Source organism: Scylla paramamosain, chromosome 4 (assembly GCF_035594125.1).
Source record: "Scylla paramamosain isolate STU-SP2022 chromosome 4, ASM3559412v1, whole genome shotgun sequence".
In the NCBI taxonomy this organism is placed as follows: domain Eukaryota; kingdom Metazoa; phylum Arthropoda; class Malacostraca; order Decapoda; family Portunidae; genus Scylla; species Scylla paramamosain.
In genome coordinates, this window is record NC_087154.1 from 30,101,354 (window position 1) to 30,106,811 (window position 5,458).

Here is a 5,458-nt window from a genome sequence, read left to right on the forward strand (position 1 = left end):
CTACACACCACTGACCTACGTACACTTCATAATATATAGGGGGAGTTTTCTTCTTCTTCTTCTTCTTCTTAGCATATGGCCACAAATAAGTTTACATTTAGTGACAGGCTCCGTCACTATACGTAGACCAATTATGTCTGGGAAAGTCCATTATGTTTTAGTCAATATGCAAATTAGTTATGCCTCAAGTTTACCTAGTTTGCATGTAAATCATCTCAGGTTTAAGGAGTCGCCTACTGCACCACACATCATCCTAAGCTTAGACTGCCACCAAGGAACGTACAAGGCGTCACGTAGAATCCTTGACTGTCACCGTACCCCACGTCGTTGCCTCTCGCAATATACCTTAAGGCTGCCTGTATACCCGGCCACGCGGGCGATGTCATGCCCCTCTTTAGCATTCCATAAAAACACAGAGATACTGATCTGAGAGTGGGATAAATTGTATAAAAAGAGCCATTTGACAGGGATGGAACCTCTGGCACGAGTTTCGACACCTTACTGATTAGGCCAAGATGAGCGCAAAACCTTTCATTAATTTTGGTCGGCCTTAACTGTCCTGTCACTACAAAATGTCAAGGGAATATACAAATAGGTTCTCATTATCCTCCAGCCTCTATAACCTTTTCATCTTATCAAATGAATGGATGACAAAATACTGAAGATTTCTTCTTTCGCCAAAAATAACCTGCATCCGCTAATGTGTACGTCAGAGATCAACAAATACACAAACACAGAGGTGAGAGCAATGTCTTTGTTTTCTAAATCAGGGATCGGGAAACTTTTCAGTATTACCACAAAATACAATTAAGATTTATGGTTTCATTTTAATTAATCTACTTAATGTGTAATGCAAATAAGAGTATTAATAAAAAAACTAAAGAATTACGTAACGCTGTTTTATCTTTTTTACAATTTCATATCTATATATTTACTAAACCTCCATTTCTCAAAACACTAATTATTAATTACTACATCTGAAGTGGTCTTTCCCAATTCCGCGATAAGGGGAGAAGGTAATGAAGCGAGGGACCCTAGGCAATCATTATTCAATTTACCTGGACAATTAAAGGCAAACTGCCATATCTTCACGTGGAAGGTCATACTAAACCATAAATCAAAGGAGAGAGAAAAAAAAAAGTACGAGGTGAAGTAAATATTGTGTGATCTTAACTTGAGCGATGCGGGAAAACATAGAAGTAAATGATAGAAGAAGAAGAAAAACAAAGAACAAAAAATGTATTTTGAGGTTTTATTCGCATACTTATGTAAATTACTTCAGGAACAGAGGGAGAGAATTTAAAGCAGGTCGGAACAAGGCAGGAGGGGATGGGAGAGGACGTGCCTGCATGCCAAATAAACATCACTAATCATAACTTATATAACCCCAAAATACCTTCTTTTTCCTCCTCTTCATTTTCATCGCCCTCTTCCTAATCCTCAATAGCCATCATTACATATCATGCCTTCCACTAACACTGGGCACTCCATACAAACACTGACAAGATAATGATAATGATCCATCTCCAAAGATCAATTGGGGGGGTCTGTGCATCCCTAGTCAATACGTACTTGTCCCTTCACCGTCAACAGAAGTGCAGATGATAGTGACAGAAATAACAGAGGTGCTACACGTTATGTTCTAGGGAAAGAATTGCAGTATGTTGAAATGCAGCAGCTACAGGAGAAATAATCACGAAGAAAACATTATTCATACACATGTGACATTTAGAGAGGAAAAATGTAAAAATGCAGTTGTCTACGAGAATATTTTCCTCCGTTCGTTTGACTTTTTTTTTATAACACTTCTTGTGATGACTCTCTCTCTCTCTCTCTCTCTCTCTCTCTCTCTCTCTCTCTCTCTCTCTCTCTCTCTCTCTCTCTCTCTCTCTCTCTCTCTCTTTCCTACACGAACAACATATGACTAAGACATCTGCCTTTCTGTTTCTCGGCGGAACTAAGACCAGAGACAGGGAAATTTGCTTTCTTAATCAGTTAATCCTGAAGTAAGCAATTTGACCAAACGGATTTAGCGTATGGCTGTGAAACCACGCTGGATTTAAAGAAAGACGTCAGACTAATTGAGTGTGCAAGGAGGCCATTAGAAAAGCTATGTGGACATTGAAAGAAGAGTCGAAGAAAGACACTCGATCTTGTGGTCAGGGTCGAGCAACCTACATTCACTTTCGCTGTGTTTTGTGCTTTCCCTCGATTTTAATTCAATCCTCTGATCTTTTGACGGTCTCCATACAAAACGTGGCAATTTCCCTGTTCTAACCAGATTAGTGTCACAGGTAAATGCTTAACACAGTGCATAGAAATGAGTGGCGTGTTTTGCTCAACTACTGATGTGACTATACATATGTGTCCCAAATTGTCTCTCCCCACAAAACCTTTACTCACAGATCCGTATAAAACTCTCCTGAGAGGATAACCCGGACCGAAGCTATACGAGATAAGCGACAGAATGGCCCCCTGCTCTACTTCAGACACACACATGCACACACATCAACAGGTATGAAAACTGAATATGAGTGATTTGTTTAGCTACCCCTTACTAATTTTTGTCTGATATTACCGTAATAGTCATGTGTACTTTTTCGCATTTACTTTTATTGTGTTTTCATTTTTTTCTTCAATCATGAGTCCTATGATCTCCCTAGAATCTCAGTTGTCAGGTTTTGTAAGGAGCTCCAGGTTTAGCAGATCAGAAGACTTGCTAACACTGAAGAAAGACACCAAACCTAATGGAAGTTATTGTGGGACGTAAACAGACTTCCGACCGTGACTGTACAACTTCACCTCACCCACCACTTAAAGACCGAGGAATGGAAGAATCTTATTAGGTAAACATGAACAGTGTGAACCTTAATTAACCTTACATTTCTACTTTGTCCACTATAGACTAGTCCCTCCTAAAACATTTTCTTTGGATTTAGAATGGCTGACTTCCTTATTTGTTGAGGATCATTAAACATTGTTGTTCTGATGGTTGCTATGGCATGCTGGTTGCTTATGATCAAATGAGCTTATGCATGAAGGTTTTGCTAAATTAAATAGAGACGTGACATTAAAACCTGTATATAAAAAAATATGTTAGCAGGAACTGGCGCAAAAGCAGACATGTTGAGTCAATAGAGAGGTCTGCATTTTTATTTATTTCTAATTTTACCATGCCATCCGTAGTGGTGGGTGGGTGAACAATTGGTGGGAGCAAAGTGGGGCAAAAATACTATCCTGAGAGTAAGGAAATTAGAGTCAGGCTTCCTTCACTGAAACTGAAGAATGTAATAGAAGTTTAATGAGATGTAAGGTCATGAAAGTGGTGGCACTTGTCGAGACCCGCATCAGAGTAAGGATAATCACAAGTGGAAGAGACGCTGATTGACTCCAGTAATGAGAGTGATTGGAAGAAGTCTTAATTAAATGGGAGTACAGAAAATATAAAGTAACAAAAATAACAAAATGCCCAAATTAAAATGATGAAGGAAATTATAAATAGAAAAAAAAAACAAGGGAAGAATATTACTTGCTTGTGATGATACATGCGATAACTTATCGCCAGGAAACATATAAACAATATCATTACAAGGATGTACAAAACACTGATAAACAGATGAGTAAAGGTCGCATTCACTCATATCGATAAAGCACTGCTGAAAGAAGTGGAAGAGCCCAATATATGTGTTCCTGCTGAAGACAGAAGAGAATATAGGCAAGATGAAAGTACAGGATAGAGGATGACCAAAAGTCAAGCATGCAAAGGACGTGAACTTGGAAGTGATAATAAACGACAGCTTATCACCAAAAACACATCACGCCAATTCCTGTTAGACACGAATGGAGCATATAACTGTTTACTGCTGAAACTCACAAGGAATATCGTCAGTGATAAGACCAAAATTGAAATATGAAGCTGTCATTACGGAGGCTGAAGGTAATGAAAAATAAATAAATGAATAAATAAATAATGAAAATAATATCAAACCTCGAAAGTCACTGGGCAAGGTAATGTGAAATACTAGTTAGTCGAAATTAGAGAGAAAAGGGGCGAGATGCTGGAATGTCAAAAGATATAATGGGTTGTAGAAGAAAATGTAGAGAAGGGCTTGTAGTAAATAAGCAATGCATTATAATGGTGGAAAAGAAAATCACTCAATAAATTAATAAAACTGCAAATGAAATACCTAATAAACAGTCGTGAAACAACAAGAGTATACAAGTACAGAGTAACAAGATCACAGTCCACAGATTCCATTCGTGAAATGGGATGGAATGGGAGCAGAGAGAGAGAGAGAGAGAGAGAGAGAGAGAGAGAGAGAGAGAGAGAGAGAGAGAGAGAGAGAGAGAGAGAGAGAGAGAGAGAGAGAGAGAATAAATAAATAAATAACAGCAAGCTCAAACAAAACTTTATACTAGGTAAACTAGTATACTAAGTAATTAAACCAGGTTTACTAGAGTTCAACTTAAACTCAAATTAACTACACACCTCAGCAACACGCAGGGGGCAAAACCACACCAGGGTACACAGGATCACGTGTTGCTGGGAGGCTCGCCCTTTGCAATATTGAAACATGCTACATTGGAGATAAGTAAGATTTGAAAAGCATATGAGATCAATGCAAGTGCCCTAAAATTATCCAGGTTGGATGATGTCCGTGAGCATACGACACACGCTAGCTAGTCTTGAAATATTTATTCATATAGTAAGCGCAGATCAACAAATGGAATGTAGTTCTTATATAACCTAATGCAGTCTTATATAACGTTCACTCACGGCCATGGCAGCAAACATAGGGTTCACAACATCTTTTCTTCATTCGTTTTGTTAGGCAATGGGCCTGGGCTGCCTCACCGCCAGGAGTTGCTAGTTCTTTTATGCTTGCAACACGATATGCTTGGTCAGCCATTGAGCGAACAGACGTTATATGAGAAGTGTTCACTCCTGCTAACTTACATCATCATTCTTACGTAATAAATGCAGCGATTATGGTGCTTGTGCGTTTTTTGTGTAAGTTCGCAGGAGTTTGGTGGAGGAAAAAGCAACTTGTGAAGATATTTATGAAGAAAAAACGCAGATTCCTATAATTTTTCTCTTTCCACATTATTATGAGATGAAAACAAGTAGGGAGGAAAATGATACAATGTTGTCTTTGAAGCATGTGAATCTGTTACGTTGCAAACCACCCATGTGATGTTTATATAATAATAATATGATAATGGTGGTGGTGGTGGTGGTAATAATAATGATGATGAGTAAGTGATAATAAAAATGATAATGATGATATTGATAATGAAAACAACAATAATAATAACAATAGGCAATACGATAAAACCACTTACGCTCCTTTTTTTTTACAAACACTCAAAAATATATAATTAATATTTTAAGTGTTGATAAATACAATATTGTGGATTTTTTTTTATAAATATTTTATTTGTTTATACAGTGTTATGA

At 37.8% G+C, this 5,458-nt stretch overlaps 1 long non-coding RNA gene across 2 annotated transcripts in view; it reads right to left on the reverse strand.

Moving 5' to 3' along the window:
- LOC135099957 (uncharacterized) overlaps nucleotides 1–5,458 on the reverse strand; it is a 124,922-nt gene that overhangs the window by 96,550 nt on the left and 22,914 nt on the right. The window lies entirely within an intron of this gene.